Here is a 25,537-nt window from a genome sequence, read left to right as displayed (position 1 = left end):
ATGGTAAATAAAATAGGGATAATAATGATAGCATCTACCTCACATAAAATATGAAAAACATTATATAAGCCTTAAAGCTCTATAAAAATGCCAGCTGCTATTTCACATGTTCTTATTCCTTTGGAAAGAACATATTCCTGAAATGCTTCACTTAAGGGGGTCTATCACTACAGTCCAAAATAGATAATAAAATGGTAATAATCAAAACTATCTGATACCAGTTTTTAAAAAGTAGATCAGAAAAAAATAGATTAAATCAACAGTAATAGAAGTAACTGTACAGGTGCCTATCATTCAATAATACCAAGAACACAGATTAGTGAGAGAAGTATGAGAATTTTTCAAAAAGACTGAAAAGCAATGCAATAGAAAACAGGTTTGAAATTTCCTGCCAATATGGCAGCTTGAAGAGGAAAAAGGCCTTACAGTTTTCACATACCTACTCCAGCAACAACTTTATGGTTCACACTAGACTGAATAATGATCAAGAAATCCAGTGAAAAAATAGTGTAAGTGATATCTTACATTGCAAAATTGCATGAAGTCAGTCAGGAACCCACAAGCAAAAAGGAAAGTAAAATAAAGATCAGCTTGACCAGATACTAGACACTAGTAATCTCCAAGAACCTGTTCAGAAACAACAAGAACAGAAGATTCAGCTGAGAAAAGACCAAAGAAGATTTAAAAAAAAAAACAACAAAACCCCTCAAGGTGGGAACAATGGAAGCCCCCAGGATCAGGCACCAGCACTGTGCCACAAAAGCTTGAGCTCTGGAGCTTCAAGCCTAAACAGTCCAAAGACACCTGAGAAGACCCTGAAGATTCAGTACTCTCAAACTCAAAGACAGAGGAGAGTGGGAGGGGGAGAAATTGGACCCCCTTGGAAAGAGCAAGCACAGCCCACCACCAAACCAAAAAGCGTAGCAGAAAACAGAACCTGGCCACCCCCATAAAGCCCCAGCTTGAGAGATCAGTAAATCAAAGAAGATTACGACCAGCATTAAAAATTACTGGGGCAGGGGCACCCAAAACTTAGAGACAAAATGGCAGAGAAAAGGCAGGGACTCATCTGAGCTCTCCCCTAGACCCCTCCAAACAACTTTAAATGATGCCCCAAAACAAATTCTGAAGTGGCAGAACCCAGAAAAGGAGGGAGTGAAACAATTTTCCAGCCCAAGACAACTTAGAAGATCAACAAGAAAGAGCAGTTGCAATGGGGTGAGAATGGAGCACCCTGCCCCAAGAAGCCAGAATTCAGCCCTGAGGGCAACTGAATTGGGGGGGGGTCTGCAAATAATCAGTGGCAAAATAGCAGTTTCTGACCTCTCAGCCCACAGACAGTAATGAGATGGGACAGTTGGTCAAAAAGAGATTATAGGGTCCCTTTGCTAGCACTGGGAAGAGGACTTTATTGCATTGCCCATACTTGGATCTGGGTCACAGTCCTGGGTCTTACTCCCAGGATGAGAAGGAGCACTAACATACCAGAGCTTGTGGCCACAGGGGAACAGTGACCCCCCCCCCCAAGTCACAGTTCTAAGGTAAGAAAGAAAGCTTGTGGTCACAGACCAGAGCACAGGTTAGAAGAGTAGTAAACATGGCTCTCCCTAGATCATACCATCTTGGAAGAACTAAAAATTTACAGGTCCCTAGAATTATCTCTGGAAATAGCTGCACAAAAAACCTGAAGCTTGGGACAGTGCCTCCTCCACTCAGAAGCAGAACCCCATATTAGCATAGAATTAAAAGTCAAGAGATAAGGTAGAAAATGAACAAACAGCTGAAAAAGATCCTGATTACAGAAAGTTACTATGGTGACAAGGAAGATTAAAATACTAAGTCAGAAGAAAATAAAGTTAAGGGGGCATTTAGGTGGCGCAGTGGATAGAGCACCCGCCCTGAAGTCAGGAGGACCTAAGTTCAAATCTAGCCTCAGACCAAACACTTGTCACTTACTAGCTGTGTGACCCTGGGCAAGTCACTCGCCCCCAAGTGCCTAAAAAAAAAAATTAAAACTGCTATATCCAAAGTCTCAAAGAAAAATATAAATTGGTCTCAGGTCATGGAAGAGCTCAAAGGATTTTAAAAATCAAGTAAGAGAAGCAGAGGAAAACCTGGGGAAAGAAATGATTGTGATAAAAGAAAAACATGAAAAAAAGTCAACAGTTTGGTAAAGGAGACACAAAAAAAATTACTGAAGAAAATAACAGCTTAAAAAATAGAATAGGAGGAGCAGCTAGGGGGCACAGTGGTTAGAGCCTTGGAGTCAGGAGGATCTGAGTTCAAATGCAGCCTCAGACACTTGCCACTTACTAGCTGTGTGACCCTGGGCAAGTCACTTAACCCGTTTGCCTAGCAAAAAGCTAAAAAAGCTAAAATAAATAAATAAATAAAGCCTCCAGAATAGGCCAAATGGTAAAAGAGGCATAAAAATTCAATAAAGAGAAGAATGCCTTGAAAGAGAAAATTGGCCAAATAGAAAAAGAGGAAAAAGAGGTACAAAAATCCAGTGAAGAAAAGAACTTCTACCAGCAAAACTGAGTGTAATCAATGAGGGGGAAAAATTGACATTCAGTAACATAGAGGAATTCAATGCATTCTTGAAAAGCCAGAGCTAAATAGAAAAATTGATTTTCAAATACAAGACTCAAGAGAAGCATGAAAAGGTAAACAGGAAAGAGAAATCATAAGGGACTTATTAAAGTTGAATTGTTTATATGCCTACATGGAAAGGTATCTGTAACTCATGAGATCTCTCTCATTATTAGGGTAGCTGGAGGGAATATATATAAACAGAGGGCACAGGGTGAGTTGAACATGAAAGAATGATATCTGAAAAAGAAAATTAAGGGGTGAGAGAGGAAAGTACTGAGAGAAGTAGAAAGGAAGAGGTAAAATGGGGTAAAATATCTCACATAAAAGAGGCAAGAAAAGCTTTTACAGTGGAGGGGAAGAAGGGGGAGGGGAGAAGGAATGAGTGAACTTTACTCGTTGGATTCGGCTTAAGGAGGGTATAACATACACACCCAATCGGGTATGGAAATCTATCTTACCCTACAGGAAAGTAGTGGGGAAGGGAATAAGAGAACGAGGGGGTGATAGAAGGGAGGGCAGATTAGGGGAAGGGGAAATCAGAAGCAAACACTTTTGAGGAGGGACAGGAACAAAGGAGAGAATAGAATAAATGGTGGGTGGGATAGGATGGAAGGAACTATAGTTAGTCTTTCACAACATGAGTACTATGGAGGGAAATATAGTCAGTCTTTCACAACATGAGTGTTTTGCATGACTGCATATGTATGGCCTATGTCGAATTGCTTGCCCTCTCAATGATGGAGAGGGAGAAGAGGAGAGAATTTGGAACTCAAAGGTTAAGAAACAAATGTTAGAAATTGTTTCTACATGCAACTGGGAAATAAGATACACAAGCAATGAGGTATAGAAATCTATCTTACCTTACAGGAAAATGGAAGGGGAAGGGGTTAAGAGAAGTGGGCTGAGGGGGGTGGGGTAATAGAAAGGAGAACAGATTGGGTAAAGGGGGAATAAGAATGCAGGTTGTCATGGGGTGGGGGAAGGGGAGGGACAGGGAGAAAATTTGGAACTCAAGATCTTGTGGAAGTGAATGTTGAAAACTAAAAATAAATAAATTGGAAAGGGAAAAAAAGTTTAAAAAATTCAACAAAACCAATCAAAACATCAAAAAAAATTGATGTTAGGTGTAATATTCCATATGTATGGGACATCCTTCTTCCCATCTTCTGCAAAAGAGTCAGGGAAAATGTCTTACCATGTCTCTTCTTTGGGATTAAGCTTCTTCTTTCTAATTCTGTGACATTTGAAAAAAAAAAAACCAAGAAGTAAAACTGGTCAAATTTACAAAAGCTCACTGAAGAAAATAATTCCTTAAAAATTAGAACTGGGCAAGTGGAAGTTAATGACTTTATGAGACATTAAGAAACAATAAAATTTAAAAAGTAAAAAAACAGAAGAAAATGTGAAATATCTCACTTGAAAAACAACTGACCTGGAAAATAGATCCAAGATCCAGGAGAGACAATTTAAAAATTATTGGACTACCTGAAAGCCATGATTAAAAAACGAGTGTAGATATCATCTTTTAAAAAAATTAGTAAGGAAAATTACCCTGATATTCTAGAATCAGAGGGTAAAATAGAAATTGAAAGAATGCACTGATCACCTGCTGGAAGAGATCCCAAATGAACGCTCCCAGGAATATTACAGTCAAATTCCAGAGCTCCCAGATCAGAAAGAGCTTTTACAGTGGAGGGAAAGATGGGGGAGGTGGGGGGGAGCACATGAACCTTACTCGCATCAGAAGTAGCTCAAAAAGGGAACTGCATACACACTCAGTTGAGTATAGAAATCTATCTTACTCTACAGGAAAGTAGGAGGGGAAAAGGATAAGAGAAGGGGGAAGGGAGCTGGTAGAAGGGAGGGTGGATTGAGGGAGGAAAAAGTCAGAAACAAAACACTTTTGAGAACGTACAGAGTGAAAGAAAACAGGATAAATGGGGTTGGAAACAGGATGGAGGGAAATACACAGTAATCATAACTATGGAAAAAAATTTGACAGCAAGTTTCTTTGATAAAGACCTCATTTCTCAAATATATAGAGAAAGGAGTTAAGTTTATAGAAAGAAGAGCCATTCCTCAATTGATAAATGGTCAAATGATATAACAGGCAGTTTTCAGACCAAGTAATCAAAGCTATCTATATTACTCTAAATCACTATTGTTCATAGAAATGCAAATTAATTTATCTCTGAGCTACCACCCCACACCTACCAGACTGGCTGTTATGACAGAAAAGGAAAATGACAAATGTTGGAGGGGATGTGAGAAAACTGAGACACTAATGCACTCGAGGTTAAGTTGTATACTGATTCAACAATTCTGAAGAGCAATTTGAACCTCTGCCCAAAGGGCTATAGGACTATGCATATCCTCTGACCAAGCAATACCACTCTGAGGTCTGTATCCCAAAGAGATAAAAAACAAAAAGGCAAAGGACAAATAAGTACAAAAATATTGCTACCAATATTTGTACCTATATGTACAAAAATATTGATAGCAGCTCTTGTCACGGTGGCAAAGAACTGGAAATTGACGGGACGTCCATCAACTGAGGAATGGCTAAACAAGTTGTGGTATATGATTGTGATGGCATACTATTGTACTATAAGAAATGATGAGCAGGCAGACTTCAGAAAAACCTAGAAAGACTTGCATGGACTGTGCTGAATGAAGTGAGCAGAACCAGGAGAACATAGCAAACAGTAACAGCAATATCGTATGGTGATGAACTACGAATGACTTGGCTGTCCTTAGCAATACAGTGATCCAACACAATCCTGAAGGACTATATGATGAGAAATGCTATCCATCTCCAGAGAAAGAACTGATAGAGTCTAAGTACAGATTGAAGTATACTTTTTCTTTCTTTTTGATGGGGTTTTTTTTTGCTTTTTTGGTTAGGCAATTGGGATTAAGTGACTTGCCTAGGGTCACACAGCTAGTAAGTGTCATGTGTCTGAGACTGGATTTGAACTCACGACCCCTGACTCCAAGGCCAGAGCTCTATCCACTATGCCACCTAGCTGCCCCGCCTGTTTTCTTTCACAACATAACTAATATGGAAATACGTTTCACATGACTACACATGTATAACCTATATCAAACGGCTTTCCTGCTCAATGAGAGGGGAGGAGAAGGAGGAAGAAAACATAGAACTAAAAAAAAATTTTAATTGTTTTTCCATGCAATTGGGAAAAAAAGTATTAAAATAAAAATTATTGCCCATCTGACTCCCTAAGTATAAGATTCTCAAAGCGAAAAATGGATTTTCCACAAGGACTACATAAATATTTAGAAGAAATGAAGTTAGAAAGAAAATAAGTAGGTTAGAAGAAAAAATAGTAAATCAAGAGGCAGCTAGGTAGCACAGTGGATACAGCACTGGCCCCAAAGCCAGGAGGATCTGAGTTCAAATCCAACCTCAGGCATATGATATTTACTAGCTGTGCGACCCAAGGCAAGTCACTTAACCTCAATTGCCTCACCAAAAAAAAAAAAAAAAAAGTAGTAAATCTTAGGCAAGAAAAAGACTCCTTGAAAACTAAAATCGATAAAATCAAAATCAATGACTACATGAACAGGAAAAAGTACTGAAACAAAATCAGAAGATTTAAAAAAAATAGAAGAAAATTTAAGTTATCTGATATCAAAAACTACTGACCTGGAAAACAGGTAGAAATATAATTTTAAAATAATCACATTTCTTTAAAACAGGAAAAGAAAAAAATCTGGATGATACAGTAAAGATATAATAAATGAAAACTGCCTAAATCTATTACACCCAGAGGGCACAATAAAAGATAGAAAAAAATGAACAAATCACCTAGTGAAAAGAACCCCCAAAAGTGCCAGGAATATCACAGTCAAAATCCAAAGCATGTAGGTTAAATTCAGTCATCTAGAAAGAAGTTCTAGTAGGCTTTAGAGGCACATGGGTGGTAAAATGGATAGAGTGCTAGGTCTAGAATCAGAAAGATTTGAGATGAAATTCAGTCTCAGACACTTACAGGTGTGACCCTGGGTGAGAAAATTAACCTCTGTCTGCCTTGGTTTCCCCATATGTAAAATGGGAGCAATAATAGCACACTTATCTCCGAGGATTCTTACGAGAATCAAATGGGATATTTGTGAAGTGTTTCACAAACCTCAAATCGCCTATACAAATGCAAACTATGATGTTGATGATAATGTATGATAGGAATACACTCACTATTCACACAAGACCTGGCAGCTTCTACTAAACACCAGAGGTGATCTTGGAAACCAATACCCAAAAATATAAATAAATAATAAACTTAAACCAAGACTAATTTAGCCTAGAAAAACCATCCGTGGAGGTGGGGAGACACAGGGACCTTTAATGGAGACAACTTTCAAGTATTTCTAATAAAAAGACAAGAATTGATTAAGAATTCTGGGGGGAAAAATTAAGAGAACCTAAAAAGGTAAATTTATTTGAGCAATTGGAGGGAGTTGTATGATGATGTAGTACTAACATTCTAACAGGGAGAGAAGAAATAAGAGTTTCTTTAAAACTTTAATATCTTCAAAAGGTACTGAGGAGTTAAAAAAGAAAAAAGAGTTCCTAACAGTGAGATACTTCTGGTCTGAGAATTTTAAGAGGAGAAAGACGAGGGAGAATAAAAGGAAGGCTATAAGAGTTACAAAAAGAGGAAGATGGGAGTGGAATTTGTTACTTATAACTTTTGCATGACAAAAACATACAAAGAGGAAGGGCTTGGGAGAGTGGGCAACAAATAAATCTCACTCTTATATGAAATGAACATAGGAAGGTTGAACACGTACATATATACAGAGAGTTAGTGTAGAAATACATCAAAAAGCAGGGAAACAAAAGGAGATGAGGGAAAGGATGGAGTGTTAAAAGAGGAAAAAATTACCAAGAAGGGAAGAGTCACAAGCAAAACAAATATCCTGATGCTAAAAGTATGAAAAGAGGGAAGAAAAAAAAGAACCTGAATCTAAAGGTATACCTTAGGATTGCTTCTTAGACAACCGGGAGATGGCTAAACAAATTATGATGTGTGATGGTAATGGAATATTATTACAACATAAGCAATGATTTAAGACATGAGTTTAAAGAATCCTAGATAGTAGGAATTGACATAGTAAAGTGAACAGAACCAGAATAATTTATACAAGGAAAATAACATTGTAAATAAAGGCAATTTTTAAAGACTTAAGATCAATGCAATAACCAATCATGTCTACAAAGGACCTATGATGAAACATGTTCCCTTTCTCCTGATAGAGAGGTGATGAATACAAGATGGAAAGCCAATTTAGACTTTGATACTTCGTGAATTTGTTTTCCTTAGCTATATTTATTTGTTATAAAGGTAGCTGTTGTTTTTTTCTTTCTCTCTCTGTGGGATGGAACAGCGTGACAAAAGAGGGGTTAGTAATTATGATGAAGAAAAGCTACTGTAAGATTTTAAATGCACAGAAGAAAACAGAAGGAAATTCAGAAGAAAGCACAGACAAGGACAGTTTTAAAGTAAGGTACAGAATTTTATTTCACACACACACATCTGACTCTGTGTATGTATGTGTGTGTATTTGTGTGTATATATATACACATACACACATACACATCCATACATACATACATACGTTTTTAAAGGCAAGCACTATAAAATGGAAACGCATGATTTCATATAAAATCCACTTTTTGAGTATTGCTGTATGTATGTAAATGCTCTCTATTTTGGAAGTTTAAGTTTGGAATTTTTAAAAAATATATCAAAAAAGGTTTGGACCAGTATCATGTATCAAATGTACCACAATCAATTCCAAAAGGATAGGTCATGTGAATAAAGAAGGTCATAAAAAATTAGAAGGAAAATGAAAAGATCCTATCTTGCAACTGTGCATCAAAGGAAAAAATTTATAATCAGTCAATAAGCATTTAAGACAAATGACACAGATTATAAAATAGAAAATTTCAAAGGGTCAGTCAACAAACATTAAGTGCCTGCTATGTACTAGGTATTACAGTAATTGCTGGGAATACAAAGAAAGATACAAGACAGTCACTATTCTTAAGGAGTTTACAAGTCTAATGGGGGAGACAACAAAAAAACAACTATGTCCAAATTATTTACATACAAGATAAACTGGAATTAGTCAACACTGGGAAAGCACTAGAATTGAGAGGAAACAAGAAAAGTTTCCTACAGAAGGTGAAATTTTAGCTGGGACTAAAAGGAAGACAGGAAAGTCAGGAGGTAGAGATGAGTACATTGGGGTGGGAGGTGGGGGGCTGAAAGGTGTAAAAAGACTAGAAAGGTAGGAAGGGACCAGATTATAAAGGGCATTGAACAACAAACAGAGGATTTTATATTTAATCCTAGAAATGATAAGAAGTCATTAGAGTTTACTGAGTATGGGGAATAGCCTGGTCAGACCTTCACTTTAGAAAGATAAGTTTGACAGCTCAGTGGAGGATGGACTGGAGTAGGGAAAGACTTGTGGTAGACAGACCAAGCAGCAGACCACTAGCAATAGTCCAAATATGAGGTGATGAGGGTACTATAGACAATGAAATAATATCAATACTAAATATATATGCACCAAATGGTATAGCATCCAAATTCTTAGAGGAGAAGTTGTGAGTTATAGGAAGAAATAGCAAAACTATACTTGGAAGGGGAAGGAGGACCTCAACTTCCCCCTCTCAGAACTAGATAAGTCTAACCCCCAAAATAAACAAGAAAGAAGTTAAAGAGGTGAATAGAATTTTAGCAAAGTTAGATGTAATAGACGTCTGGAGAAAACTGAATGGGGAAAGAAAGGAATATACCTTTTTCTCAGCAGTACATGGCATCTACACAAAAACTGACCATATATTAGGGCATAAAAACCTCACATTTAAGTATAGGACGGCAGAAATATTCAATGCATCCTTTTCAGAACATAATGCAATAAAAATTATATTAATAAAAATCCACAGATTAAAAATTCACTGAAAACCAAATAATGTAATCCTAAAAAATGAGTGGGTCAAACAACAAATCATGGAAACAATCAATAATTTCATGAAAGAGAATGATAATGATGAGAAAACATACCAAAATATATGGGATACAGCCAAAGCAGTTCTTGAGGAAATTTTTATATTTCTAAATGCTTATAGGAATAAAATAGAGAAAAAGCAGATCAATAAATTGGGCATGCAACTGAAAAAGCTAGAAAAAAAATTTTAATCCCCAATTACACATCAAATTAGAAATTCTGAAAATCAAAAGAGACTTGTACAAACTTATGGAAAGTGAAATGAGCAGAATTAGGAAAACACTGTACACAGAAACAGCAACACTGTGCGATTATCAACTATGATAGACTTCGTTCTTCTCAGCAATACAATGATCCAAGACAATTCCAAAATGTAAAATGCTATCTACGTCCAGTGAAAAAACTATGGAGTCTGAATGCAGATCAAAGCATATTATTTTCACTTATTTTTGCTTTTCATGGCTTTTCCCTTTTGTTCTGTTTCTTCCTTCAAATCATGACTAATGTGAAAATATGTTTACATGATTGCACATGTATAACCTATATCAGACTGCTTGCTATCTTAGAGAGGTGGTAGGGAGAAAAAATTTGGAACTCAAAATTTGTACAATAAATGAATGTTGAAAACTCTTTATATGCAATTAAAAAAATAAAACACTATTAAAAAAGAAAAACAAAAGAAAAAATAGATTGAATGTTGACATCACAGGGATGAGAATCACTGGGATGGAGAGAGTATGACCAATGGAGTTTAAATTTAGAGCAGGAAAGGATCATCTAGTTATAATTTTATCAATGAGAAAAGTGAGGCAACTTGCCCAGGGTCATCTGATTAGTAAAGGGCAGAAAGAAGATTTAAATTCCAGTTCCCTGACACCAAATCTAGCATTAATTTTCATTCTACCATGTTGCTTCTTATTTTAATTATATAAATAAAAAAGATTTGGTACAGACAAAATAAAAGAATGAAGAAGAAAAGACATGGACTAAGGAAAAATATCTTTACATCAACCATCTCTGATTACAACCTAAAATCCATAATCTATAGGAAACTTAAAACACATTTACATGACTGTCAAAAGATATTAATAGCTATTTATTTAAAACCCTGAGCTATAAGAAAAAGTAATAAAAAAAATCACAAATAATACATGAAATATTCAAACTGAAAATAATGACATCGACAGAAACATGATGGGGACCACCACCCATCCATGTCCTCACTAAATATTACCTGGACGACTGCAAAAGTCACATGATTGCCTCAAATGTCTCCCTACGGGTGCAATCACTATACCATAGACACTAAAGTAGTCTGACCATGTATGTCAGCCACCCACTCAATAAACTCCAGTTGCTCGTTATTACTTACAACATCAAATATAAACTTCTTTGTTTGGAATCTGAAGGCAGTCCCATCCTACCTTTACAAATAATTCCTACCAAAGTCTTTCTATAATACAAATGTGGTCCTCATATACACACCAAGGAGAGTCAAAATAAAGAAATCTATGGATCAATATCTCAAATGAGCTCAAATAAAAAACTTTCAAATAAAATATTAGCAGACTACAGCAACATATCGCAAACACTATACACTAGGATCAGGTTGGATTTATTCCAAGAATGCAGAGTTGGTTCAACATTAAGAAAATTATCAACATAACAGACTATATTAATAACAAAACCATCAAAAATTATATAATCAATAGATGCAAAAAAAGAAAAAAGCTTTTAAAAAGATAAAACGTCCATTCCTGTTTAAAAAAAAAAAACTCTAGAAAATATTGGGGCAAAAAAGATCTTTCCTTAATATAAGTTGCATTTATCTAAAACCAAATGCCAGCATTAATTACATGAAATGGGGATTAAGTTAGAGGACTTTCCAGCAATATCAGGGATAAAGTTAGTAAGTCAATAAACATTTATTAAGTGCCTATGATGTGTCAGACACTGTGCTAAGTGCTAGGGATACAAAGAAAAGACAAAAGATAGTCCCTTCGCTCAAAGAGCTCACAGTCTATGGGATGCAGCCAAAGCAGTTCTTGGGGAAAAATTTATATCTCTAAATGCTTACATGAATAAAATAGAGAAAACAACATACAAACAGCTATGTCCAAACAGATATAGACAGGTTCAATTGAAGATAATCAACAGAGGGGAAAGCACTAGCATTTAGGGGGTTCAGGAAAGGCTTCTTGTAGAATGTGGGATTTTAGGTGATCTTCAAGAGAGCCAAGGAAGTTAATATTATACATATTTGTTACAAAAGTTTTGATGTGGTGGTGGTTTTTTTTTTTTAGATAGGATATATAGAAGGAAGATTATGTTGATTTTTGTTCATTGAAAAAAAATTTTTAAACAAAAACTTCACTCACACACGCACACACACACACATAGTCTAGCATTGTGTATAGAGTTATCCTTGGAGTTAAAGAGAGTAGGGTTCAATACCAGCCTCTGACACAAGCAAGTAGTACAAAAGCAGAAAAGTCTCTTAATGTCTCAGTGCCCCAAGCATCTCCCTAAAATCTTAAGTTGTAAAGATGCTCACAAGCATTGCTGTAGGGAGCTTTCATACCAAGGCATTTCCTATACCAATGAAATTACAGGCTGAGACCAAAAGAAAATTTGAAATCATTGGAGATTTCTATTTACCAACAAAAACACCCACAGAACCTAACAGGATGTCATTGCAAGCAACAATCTGAATTCCTTTAAATATATTTTTTTAAACAAAAAAATAAAACAAATTATAAAAAAAAAAACCGTTCTCTACAAACTCTATGGTCCAACAGAATTGATCATCTTCCTCCTCTTTTCTCAGTACGAGGTACCCACCAATTGTAGAAGACATTCCCTCCTCTTCACCTCTCAGAATCCCTGCTGGTTTCTTTCAAGACTCAGCTCAAGCACCACATTTTGCAGGAGGGTTTGCCTGACTGTCTCCAACTATTATTATGCCATTCCCTTGCCTTTCCACCAGGTTATCTTGTAGACTTATAGTATATACCTATATGTACATATATATATATATACACATGTGTGTATGTGTGTGTGTATATTATATATATACATGCATATATATATCTATATATAGATATATATATATACACACACACATACCCATTTTAGACTATAAGTTTCTTGAGAATAGAAATTGTTTTCCTTTAGTCTTTAAAGCCCCAACACCTAGTAGAGCAGCGGGCACATAGCACACACCTAACAGATGTTTGTTGATTGAGACTCTCATCCATGACCTCCATAAGTCTACTATAGAGGTTCCCACTCAATATAAGGTTTCCTTTGACGTCATAAGGATACCGAATGGAGCACATCAGTTATTTCTCATTCTCAGCACGTGACCAGCCCATTTATTCTCTCATACATTTCTTTGATGATGTTCTTTACAAAGCTTCTCCCGAATAATTCCCTCTTTCTAATATGTTACAGTCTGTTCATATTCACCAAGCACCTCTTCATTGCTCTATGAGTGATAAACATTTTAATTCTTCAGTGCCTGTAGAATTTCAGTGACAAGAAATGAATCAATACTGGAAGAATACTGATAATAGTAAGACGGGTGTATGTTTCAAAGAGAAGCCTAAGGTCATTTTATAGGAACTCTGCAATTTCCCAAAGACAAGCGAAAGCACACTCTCCTGCTTTTCAATTCACTGCTCACTTGCTGGGTCTGTTGTTGATTTTTTTCACCATCAACTGTTAGCATCTTTGATGATCTGAAAATGAGTAATATTTTGCATTTTTTGAGAAAGGTAAATTAAAAGTCTGAGGTTATCACCTCAGGTTCAGACTAAGAAAAGACAGGAAAAGATGGAAAAAGGCAATGTTGGAAGGCATCTGGAAAGGCAAATATATCTTTTTTCCCTTTTTTTTTCTTTTTAGGAAATTGGGGTTAAGTGACTTACCCAGGGTCACACAACTATTAAGTATCAAGTTTTTGGTTTGAGGCCGGATTTGAACTCAGGTCCTCCTGACTTCAGGGCCAGTGCTTTATCCACTGTGCCACCTAGCTGCCCCTTAAAACAGTGTCTTTTTTTTCTTTTCCTGCGAGGCAATCGGGGTTAAGTGACTTGCCCTGGGTCACACAGCTAGAGAGCATCATGTGTCTGACGCCAAATTTGAACTCAGGTCCTACTGAATTCAGGGCCAGCGCTCTATCCACTGCACCACCTAGCTTCTCCTTTTTCTTTCTTTCTTTTTTTTTTTTTTGGTGAGGCAAGTGAGGTTAAGTGACTTGCCCAGGGTCACACAGCTAGTAAGTGTCAAGTGCCTGAGGTTGGATTTGAACTCAGATCCTCCTGACTCCAAGGCCAGAGCTCTAACCACTGCACCACCAAGTTGCCCCCAAATATACCAAAATAATGCTGATGAAGCTATTAATTGGTTCAACCTTCCAGAAAAGCAATTTATACTTATCTAAGAAAAGGCATTAAAAGATTCATACCTTTTTATGTAACAATAACACTACTGGTTTATATCCAAAGTTGGCCTATAAAAAAAAAGTTCCATACATACGAAAATATTCTTCAGAATATGTTTTCAAACTAATACTCTACCAACAGTTTGGGGAACCACTTGAACAAATTGTGTCATATGAATATAATTAAATGTTATTTTGCCAAAAGGAATGATGAATGTTAGGGTAGTTTTGTTCAGAGGAAAACATGCTGGATTTGGACTTAGAGTTAGTTCAAATTCTGAGGAATTCACTTAACCTCTCCAAGCCACAGTTTCCTCAAATGTAAAATGAAGGAGGCTGGATTAGAAGACTCTGAAGATTTCTTCCACCTCTAAATCTATGAATTCAGGAAACCATGAGCAGAGTGAAGAAAATACAACAGAATATACACAAAGACCAAAACAACATAAATGAAAACATTATTTAAAAAGAACAAAAAACATGGACAATGTTGGTTCCAAATTATTTAAGTCAAATTACTACAAAATTTGAACATATACTACTAGTTATAATCAAATAGGCCCATTATAAATATGTATTAGGCAGTTGTGCTGAAGTATTTTTATGGGAAGGCACCATAGGGGAGATGGTAGGAAAAATGACTATTAAAATTCTAGTTAAAGATGGCAGCATGAAAAGTTCCAGAAGATCCTAGCTTTCCAGAATATACTCAGCAAAGATCTAAGAATAGCACTATACTGAATAATTATCAAGAAATTCACTGAGAAACTACAATAAATGCCTTCTAACATCAGATTGCACAAAAAGAGCCAAAAGCCTGCTGAACACCTCTACCACAGAATATAATGCAAGTACAGGTTAAAAAAAAAACAACTGCCAAATGCTAATATAAGAGATGCTCCAAGGACACATAACGTTAATACCTCTCAGCACTGAAGGGGCATACAAGCAGGAGAAAGAAGGAAAATGCATAGCACCATGACCTGAGAGGCTCCACAGAGCCTTAAGATCACAGCCTCAGACAATCAAAGGAAGTATAAAACCTCTCAGCACTATAAGGATATCTGAGGAAGTGGAAGACAGTTGCAGAACCCCAAGTTGCCAAGATCAAGCCCAAACAGAACTTTTAACATTCCATCAGTAAGCGCAGAAGGCAAATGTTAATTATACAAACTCCTCTCTTTACCACTTCCTTTTGAGTAAAGGGAGATTTGTGTGGGGAGGAGGGACACAGAAATGGAAGAAAAAGTACAAGACGACAAGATGTAGGGAAATACAGAATTAATCAAAACCATGAGCCTGAGGGGGATGAATTCACCCATAAAATGGAAAAGGATAACAGAATGGATTAGAAAGTAGAATCTAACACGATGATGTTCACAAGAAAAATATCTGAGACATCAAGATTCCCACAGAGTTAAAAAGGCAGGACTAGCACAGAATCTACTATGCTTTAAGTAAACTAAAAAAGGCAGGGGTACCAACGATTTCAGACAAAGCTACAGTTTAAACAAACATGAAAGGGATAAGTAGGGAAACTATGTAATGCTTAAATGCACTACATATAATAAATCCAATATCAATATTTAACATGCATGCACCTAATGGCATAACATCTAAACACTTAAAGGAAAAGTTCATGAAACTGCAGGACAAAATGGACAATAAAACTATTTAATAGTGGAAATATTGGTATATTCCTCTCAGACTTAAAGACAAATCTAACATGAAGAAAAACAATAAGCTAAATGGGAACAAAATGAATTTTACATATTTTTCAGTCCAGCATCTTTAAAAAAAAAAAAACTCACCATGCTTTTTAGCATAAATCCCAACATATGCAGAAAAAACAGAAACCCTAAAATTCTTTACTGACCAAAATGAAACTAAAATTATGCAATTAAGGGCCTTTAAAAAATTAAAATGTTTTTTAAAACCTTGATATCAATAAAAATGCATTTTTAAAAATAAGATGTAGACTAAGTATCTTAATCCTAAAGAACTGGTAAGTTAGAGAAACCACAGAAAATTTCCAAAGAAAATTATAACGAGACAATAGACAAGAGAGATAACAGGGAGAAAATAAAATGTATAGGAGTCTGGACAAATGCTTACTTGTCTCATTCAATTTGTTGACTAAACCTATTTCATATGATGATGTTTCTTAAAACTTGATTTTCTCTTCAAAATGAAGCAAAGGGTTTCATTGAGATTTTATTGTATCTTAATAACTGTTAATTCTTCCTTGATATCTCTAAGCAGATCATACATTTTAGATCTAGGAATGGAACGGAACCTAAAAGATCATTCATCCCAACTCATTTAATGTTATAAATGAAATAAATGAGGTCCAGAGAAGTTAACTGATTTGCCCTAGATCTGACAGTAAGGAAGACAGTCAGGATTCAAACTCAGATTCTGCCATTCTAAATTTAGCACTTATTCTAGACCTATTATGCAAATAAATCGCAGTTCTTAACCTAAGATCCCTGGACTTTTTTGAATTTTTGATAACTTTTTTTCAATAGAGTAAGTTTCCTTTGCAATCCTATGTATTCTATCTATGTATTTAAGTATTTAAAAACACTGTTCTGAGGTGGCCATAGGCTTCACAAGACTGGCAACAAGATCCATCACACAAAAAAGGTTAAGAACCCATGCCCTAAACTCTACCTTTACTACTAATATTGATTAGGCAAGCTATATTCTTCACATTTATTATATGAAATCTATTCACCCTCAGTTTTCCTATTACTGCACTTTTCCTATAACTTATACTTTTTGGTCAGCAAATCATGATTGAGTCATTTATTTCCAAATAGACAATTACCAATATCATTTCAACTCACTTCATTCAGAACTGTTCAGTTTCTCAATCAATATTTAAGTTCTCATACTTCACACCTTTTTAAAATAAAATGTTATTGCTATCTTTTGTTTTTATATCATCTACATTCCCCACTGTATCTATTCCCTCTCCTGAACACAGAAAGCTATCCCCTATAACAAAGAATACAGAAGGGGAAAAAAGTTCTCCAACACATCAAAAAAGTCTGACATTGTCACAGTTCCAAACGTCAGCAAAAAGCAGGAGAATGTGGCCTCTTATATCTCTTTTCTTTGAGACCAAGCTTAGTCAATATCATTTCACAGCATTCAGTTTCAATCATTTTGTTTTTCTTTATATTTATATTGTTTCAATAATTTTGTATATTGTTTTCCTGGTTCTACTTACTTCACTTTCCATCACTTAAGCCTTACAATGCTTCTCTATATTTATCATATTCACTATACCTTACAAGACAACAATATTCTATTATATTCATGTACCAAAATTTGTTTAGCATTCCACCAGATGATTGGCATATTTGTTTCAAGTTCTTTGCTACTACAAAAAGTGCTACAATAAATATTTTGGTGTATATGAGGCCTTTCTTTTTAACAGTGATTTCCTCAGGGTATGGGTCTACCAGTGGAATTAATCTCTAGGTCAAAAGGTAAGGATATTCTATTCATTTTCTTAGCATAGTCCTAAATTGCTTTCCATTACAGTTGGACCAAAGCAACATTCTATCAGTAGTACATCTTTCAATTATCATCAATATAGAGTTCATATATTCCTCTGTTCAATTGTTATCTCGGTAACATATCCCACTTCTTTCTCTCCCTTGAGAACTAACTGTTATCATAAGAAAAGAAGCATACAATGCAAATAACACTGTAGACAGGTTACAATCTGGTCCACAATCCTTAGATACTAAAACTAATATTCTAATCTGAATTTCTTCTTTAAGTTGAAGAAAAGTTCATAGGACCATAGAACTAAAACAGGAAGAAACCTCAAGTCATTTAGTCCAAACCTATTCTATAAAACTGAAGTCCAAGTCTTTGATTATGCTAAAACAATAAGAGTAGTTAAGTATCATGGAAAAAAAATGTACTTAAAAACTAGAATGGTAACAAAGGTTCAAGTCTTACTAACAGTACAAATGAAACACAAAATTAATGAGTTTAATAAATTTTGATCAATGAACTTTGCAGCACAACTGAAGGGCCTCATGCTAGTTCTAGTTCTAATATACTTCCTTTGCTTTTTGTGGGAGAAAAATATATAGTCTACATTCCACACAATTAGCATCCACTTAAAACCACTAAAACTCATTCACTCTCTTTATAAAGAGATGGCAATATTTACTTTCCTGTTTTATAATGTCTCTACTCACGATAAAGTCACATTATGAAGCACTGTGGTTCATTTAAGTATGTTGCTCCTTAAGCAATGTTATAGATTCTCAAATGTCCACAAAGAAGTTACAATTCAGCAACTATTATTGCTCAAAACAATGTGCATTTCTTCCTCTTAAAAGGCAGGCTGACTTGAGACAAATGTCTGCTCTTGTTCAACATTACCAATACCATCTGATTTCTTTGGTGGTGGCTGGCTCCATTTGGAAAATCAAGTGGAACTAAAAACTAGAAAATGTTTTAGCATCTTGTCACTACAACTAAAAAAAATACACTATAATAAGAGACACTTTATTTCTCACTTGTGCATTTGAGAAAAGCTGATAAGCTTTTTTGGCAAACATAGGAACTAACTGTTCTCATTTTTCAATGCAAACATCTAAAAGCACTGATCTTGATTTCTACTCACCTCATCTCTTTTAGTTTGCAAAAGGAATCCCATTAAACAGAAATGAAGCTGGATTGATTTTTAGTATCAGCCAAATAGTTCAGCATATTAGAAGCCTCTGATATAAACAGTTTAGTACTGGTTAGTAACACACTAATTAAAAGTTCTTAAAATTGACACTGAAAAAATAAGTCTAGTCTATGCTTCTATAAGGGGAAGAATGTAAATAATACTAGGATAATTCAACTATATTCACATGAAAGTAACTAGCTAATAACCAGGAAAAGGAAATAAATATACTACAAAGACTACTTCAGAGATACTTCAAAGTACTCTCAACCGTCTAATTCAGTAAGTTATTAAATAAATAAAATTTAAAATATTGAGAGATGGATATTAAAACATAAATGTTAGTAAGGTCAATTAAATTCCTTTTAAAAACTGAATTCATAACTGATGCATTCATTAATCTGGGTCAATACCAGACAATGACAGTCAAATTCTGAGATAGTCTAAAAGAATGCCATTTCCAAAATGTTCATTATACAATAAAAAATGATGTTCATAGAGAAATTGACAAATCTAAACAAAGTAGTAAAACCTGGCTTTTCACCAGTGACTAAACAAAAAGAATGAACAAGAACTGTTAGTAAATTTTAGGGAAATGTCCGTAAGACAATTTTGGCAGTACTTCTTAAGCTGCTCTTTGTGCTCTTTGCCTCTTGTGCTTTCCTCTCTTGTGGCAGCCAGATGTTAAAGCCTAAATTTTAAGAAATCTCAAGGCTTCCAGGAAGACTGGCAAAAAGGAGATCACATAGCAGACACAGCCAAGTTGAAGATTCCTCCATATGAGTGTCTTAAAAGAATCAGACCAGTACACATGACTTAAGAGAGCAATGTGACACTCTCTAGTAACTAGAATCTGAGTCCTTTAAAAAGCGTATAATGTCTATAAGCAAATCACTTTGGACTACACGCTAAACAGAAACAGTACTGACCACTTTTTGAGTAGTAATAAATCAAGTAACTCAGAGAAATGTTAAAGGTGGTAGTAATTAAATTAGTAATGAAACAGGTGCCCTCAGAAGTTACCTGGGAAGTAGTGTCTTGTGTATTATATCACCCTAAAATCCATCTTGATCCTTAAGAATTTCAGAGCATTTTTCACAAAAATGTTTCACTGTCCTCCCCAAACCTGTCATTTGTGTTATTACAATATCTTCCTGAATTTATCATCTTAAATAAGAAATGGATTTTTTTTTTAACACTTCCTGTTCCAAATTAATGGATACTCACACTACAGCTGTCAAACAGCTGCTACATTTCACCCCAGAGATACATGAAGGGTTTCCTACAGGCATATAAATCCAAAAGGACACTAAGACCTATAACATAAAATGTCCTAGAGAAAAAGGGCTTAGCATGACAATCAAAATTTTTAAAGGACTAAAAAGTGCTTCCTTACCAATGTTTATACCAGTTTTAAAACAGATTATGCATTTAACCAAAAACATCAGATGCTACCAAAACACATTTTTGGCTACAAAGTTGCTTATACAACCTAAAAACTTTATAGACAATAAGGAAAGGCAATTGATAATACTGTGAATATACAACTTTCATGATTATGGTTTCACTTCTAGCCCCTTCTACTACCCTAAAAGATTCAAACAATCATTTACAATTCCTGGTCTCAAATCCTGGCATTATCCACATAGTAAGACTCAAAAGAATGAAAAATATTCATTTTCACCTGAAGAGATAGGATAGAGAGATAAGAGGGAGGGTCACTAAAAATTAAAAGGAACCAAGGTAAGAACAAGGCAGGACACAGGTAAGCAATTACCATATCACTTATTTCCATAATCATGTAATAGGAGACCAGAAGTTTATAAATCATGGTTCAAAAAGTCCTAATTAGTCCTATCAAAACCCCCTAATACTGTCACAGAATCCTCTGACCTTTTTAAAAACATCATACCACCATATTCTCTCACCTTATCCTCTATCTCATCCTAAATATAAGCACAGCCCTCTGGACAACACTTCAGCATACAAATCAAACCCTACAATAATTAAGTAACAAGGATTTGAGAGTGGGAGAAGGAAGAGTTCAATTTTGTCACAAATATTCTCCAGTGTATATAGGCTACCTTTTAATATTTGAATACCATTTGTGTTATATAGAAGTTTTAGTGGCATTTGCATTTGTTAGTGTAGATTTCATATGTGTGTGTGTGAACTGAATTCTATATACCCAAGTCAGCACACAACTTACCATTTTCCCAAATATATTTACATTTATATATAAAAATGTGTATATATGTGAGATAGAAGTCAGAGTCAAACCAATCAAGAAACCATCCATCTTCCTACTGTTACATCAGTTCAGGAAATCTCCTTTATACTTAATTATAGGAAGGCTCTGCATTGTACACACTCACCTGTCAGAAAATATAGAGTACCAACTCCCAGGAGTATTAAAAAATGGCAATGCCCATCTCCTAAATACAGTTTAGACAGTGGCTCCTAAACCCAATACATATGCACCATACAAGTATTCTATATCACATACTCAATCCACTCAGCCAGATAAATTCTCCTAGATCCTTACTATGCCATCTTGCCTTAAAGATATTAATTTCCTTCAGGCATATCGAACAAATTTTGAAGGAAAAAGTTTCTTAGCCACAATTCTACACAAGTTACTTTGTGTGGTAGATGAACTTCCTCCCCTCAAGGCAATTCTGAAGTATGCATACAACCGATCCTATCAGGTTTACCCAATCATACTTCCCATAATCATAGGTCAATTAACAATGATACCTCTTCCCACCAACACAAAGCACTGTCTGGGTCAGTCCACAGGACAAAACACAGGCCAAAATGTAAAGGATTTCCCTTACTCATATATATACAAACCACCTGGTCAAAAATGCCACCTCCTCCATAAACATAAAGTAATTTGGTAAACAGTATCTAATTGCTCCGAATAATGGATCAGTCTTACAAAAACAACCTATATTCCTTTAACATTCATATAATGTCAAGGATATTTTTGAACCTTCTTAGATACAAGCTAAGTAAATATAACTTTTTTCCTATGTAAAATCAAATCATGCTGATAAGGGCCCCCTTCCCCATTTACAAGAGCAACAGAACCAGAATCATGAAACTTGGGCAGCAAGAACTAACTTGATGAGTGGACAGCAAGGCATTTAAACCCTTTATGGTCCTCAATATATTTATTTGTAAAATAAAGGCAGACCCTACCCACTTTACCAGATTGTTTCCAAGAAAAAGAAAGTTAGACATAAAATATGCATAAATATCATTCAAACTTAAAGTATTTCAACTGAATTGAATTCTATATTCCCAAGTCAACACACAGGTTAGCCTTTTCCAAAATATTCATCACATTTGTCCACGATGTAGGGCACATATTAGTCCTAAAAGGAAAATGCATCACCCCAAGAACCTCCTCCATAAACAAAAACTAATCAGATATTTTCATTCCTCCATGAACTATAACCAACTGGTGAGTAAGTAGGAAATATGCTTCATCCCTACCATACCAGTCTGTCAGGGAGATCCCAACAGCTATTAAATACATAAACCAATCTATTTTGGGGAGTCTATCACCCCAATACAAACAGATGATTCTGGAACCCCCATTCCTGATTAAACACACGTTGTCCCATGAAGTGGTTTCCCCTTCCGATAGTATACCTGCATCACTTACATAATACGTCCTATTATAAAATAAATATCACCTGTCCATACCCCCAAAAGAGTCTCCTAAGTCATCCCTAACATATCCAAACACGCAGAACAGCCAGTCATTCGTCTGTAAACCTAATACTGTGTACGTAGGCCAGCCCATCGTAAGCATCCCATCTTTATCACTCACACGGGGACCACTTAACACCCTAGGTCAAGAATACCACGGGCCCCCACCCCACTCCCATCACCCTCACCAATCTCGTCCAGTATACTCTATTCCCTAAACGGACACAGGCCAGTCTGTGTCAGGGATCCCCCCAATCATGCCAATGCACGGAGACCAACCTGTCAGGGACATCCGCCCGACTCCGCCTCCATTCCCTCCCTTCCTTCTCCCCCCCCCAGGAACCGGCCTGTCAGGAACACCCCTTGACCCCCTCCCGGCGGGGCTTCCCGGTCGGCCTAGGATCCCCTCCCCTCCCCCCATCCCTCCCAACCCTCTCCCAGAGGTCCAGGACCAGGGATGACGGTGGCTCCCAGGAGGCCGAGGCCTGGCCGCTGGGGAGTAGCCTGCAGGCTCGGAGGCCTCCCAGGCTGGCTTCCACTCACCGTGTCAGAGGCCGCGGGCGAAGGAGATGAGGAGAGGGCAAAGAGTTGGGGAGGGTAGGCGGCCGCCTCGGGGCTCCTCCGCTTCCCTGGGTCCGCGTTTGGTCCCTCCCGCTTGTCAGGCGGCGGCAGGCGGGTGAGCAGACTGGCGGGAAGGAAAAGGGGGAGAGGGGAACGGACTGGGGCAGGGGGGGAAGGCTGAGGGGAGGCGGGGCCCGCAACCGAGAAGGGGGATCGTCTCCCCCTCCGCAAAACGAACCCAAAATGGCGGCGGGAGCGGCGGCGGCAGAGAGGCAGCGGCGGCAGCTCCTCGGGAGGGAGGGATGGAGGGAGGGAGCGAAGGGCGCCTCGCGCCCCCCCACCTCCCACTCCTCCCTCCTCGCGCTCTCCCCCCACGTCCTTCCCCGCTCCTCCCCCCGCCCAACTCCGGCCGACGAGCGAGCGCGCGCGCGTCCGCGGCTCAGCCTAGATCACCAGCTCCCCACCAACCACTATCTTCCTTTGCCCCGCGCTCCTGCCCACACGCGCTTCGCTTGCTCAGGGACTTCTCGCGCGTCCCCCCTCCTCGTTTTCCCCTGTCAAGCCGGCTCTGGCGCGGACCCACACGCTTACCTCAGGCGGTGCTAGCTGTAGCCGCCGCCTCCGCCTCTTCTTCAGTCCTTCCCCCCCCACCCCGCCCCCACCACCACCAACCGCCGCGGCCGCCGCCTCCACCTCCACCTCCTCCTCCCCCTCCCCCCAGCGCGTGCGCCTCCCACAATCCCCGCCTCCCACAATCCCCCCTGCGGGACTATTCCATTCCCGTCGGCTGCAGGGGCGTAGGTAAAGGGGGCTGGGGAGAGCAGGCGGAATTTGTCCTCTGCTCAGTTCTACATGATTTGGGAGGCGCGATGGAACACGTACCTACGTCCTCAACCCGGAAGAAGGGAGAGAAAGTTTAACCCCGTCGCGCCATCGGTAGCCACCCTGATCATACACCCTTCTGGGCCCAGTGAGCCGGCCAGGGACGTCCTCGCGCCCCCTTAGCCTGCGGGCGTTGGAGGCAGCGGCGGCTGCGCGCTGAGCAGCTTCCTGCAGTAGGGCTCGAGCCTGGCTGCCGCTGGAACCGCGGGTGAGTGACTAGGTCTGGGGCCAGGGAGCTGAGCCCGAGGGGGCCGGCCAGGGCTGGGCTTAGGACTTGGGTGCGCGTTGAAACGGAAGGCGACCCCGACTTGCGCGCGGCGCGACGAAGGGCACTGCGCCACGAGGGGAGGCAGGTGCGGGAAAGCGTCTGGTCCAGTGGCCGCGGCGGGTTAGATCCGCGCGTGGGGGCTAGGGGCCGGCCCCGGAACTTTTGGCGGGGAAATCGGGATATAAGAAGGAGCTCAGGGTACTGGCCATGTCTGCCGCCCCTGCGCACCCCCCCCACTCGTGATTTCGGAGGACGGAGCGCGGGGAGGGCACGCTGCCTGCGGAGGAGCCGGGGCAGGAGACGGCCGCGGTCCAGGCTGGGCTCCGGGGGCGATTCCTGGGTGACCTGCTTTTCTATTTGTACCTCCGTAGGGCAGAAGTGGGAGGAAAAACTGCCTCAGATCTGCCTTCTGGGGGTGACGTGCGGCACCCGCGTTGTTAAAGTCGCAGGAGAACATGTGGTGTAATGGAAAGGTTCCTAAACGTAGATGTAGAATCTACCTCTCACTTAATAAGTATGTGACCTTGGGCAGGTTACTTCCCCTCTCTGTGCCTCGGTTTCCTCGTCTGTAAAATAAGTAGATTAATGAGTTGAACTTCCTATCCACTTCTATCTATGATCATACTGACTTTTCATATGTTTTAAGTAAGCATTATGTGGTTGTTTATAGTGTGACCTATGTTAACATCATTTGTGGGTGTAATTAGTTGTGCTCCCCTTCTTTGGTTCAGCACCCACTTTAATAAAGTGCTAGCTCAGGTCCTCTGAGCTTAGAATATGAAGATAATAAATGCTGATAGTTATATTGCCCTTTGATATTTACAAAGTGCTTTACTTACATCACTTTATTTGAGGAAATTGGTACTATTGGTATTCCCATTATACCGTTGAATTGGAAAGTCAAAGACCTACGATGACTTTTTCAACGTCACAGAACTTAAATGTGGAAGGCGGAACTTTAATAACCAGATCTTTTCTTATTGATTCAAAATCCAGCCTTTGCTCTGTAACACACCACCTCTAAAATAAAAAAAACAGTCTCTGTTCTCCAAAAACTTAGAGAATTTACTTTTAACTTTGTTATAAACCATCTAATTCTATAAAATGAGAGTTATAATCCTAAACAATTTCCATTCATGTTCTTTTCCCAATTTAAAGTTTGTTTATATGTGACCAACTGGTATTCTTTTGACATTACAGAGAGGTAGAATAGACAAAGTGGTTGCCTTGAACCTGAGAAACTTGGTAGATTGGGCCTGTTCTGGAAAAATGTCTCCCAAACTCCCTTTTTTTTTTTTTTTTTTTTTTTTTTTTTTTTTTTTTTTTT

General features: G+C 38.0%; 2 protein-coding genes across 4 annotated transcripts in view; one reads left to right on the top strand and one right to left on the bottom strand.

Annotated features, from left to right (window-relative positions):
- Positions 1–23,710, bottom strand: part of ASH1L (ASH1 like histone lysine methyltransferase) — a 244,442-nt gene extending 220,732 nt beyond the window's left edge. The window contains exon 1 of one of the 2 annotated variants that reach the window (XM_027871093.1): positions 23,652–23,710. The gene's annotated coding sequence lies outside the window, so the exon portion shown is untranslated. Of the gene's footprint in view, positions 1–23,042; positions 23,118–23,651 lie in introns of those variants that run through there. The other variant, XM_027871092.1, reaches the window with a different exon arrangement.
- Positions 23,108–25,537, top strand: part of DAP3 (death associated protein 3) — a 49,516-nt gene continuing 47,086 nt past the window's right edge. The window contains exon 1 of one of the 2 annotated variants that reach the window (XM_027871096.1): positions 23,108–23,175. The gene's annotated coding sequence lies outside the window, so the exon portion shown is untranslated. Of the gene's footprint in view, positions 23,176–23,827; positions 24,151–25,537 lie in introns of those variants that run through there. The other variant, XM_027871095.1, reaches the window with a different exon arrangement.

Source organism: Vombatus ursinus, unplaced genomic scaffold (assembly GCF_900497805.2).
Source record: "Vombatus ursinus unplaced genomic scaffold, bare-nosed wombat genome assembly UNPS02014798.1, whole genome shotgun sequence".
Classification (NCBI taxonomy): Eukaryota; Metazoa; Chordata; class Mammalia; order Diprotodontia; family Vombatidae; genus Vombatus; species Vombatus ursinus.
This window is presented reverse-complemented; position numbering and strand designations above follow the sequence as displayed.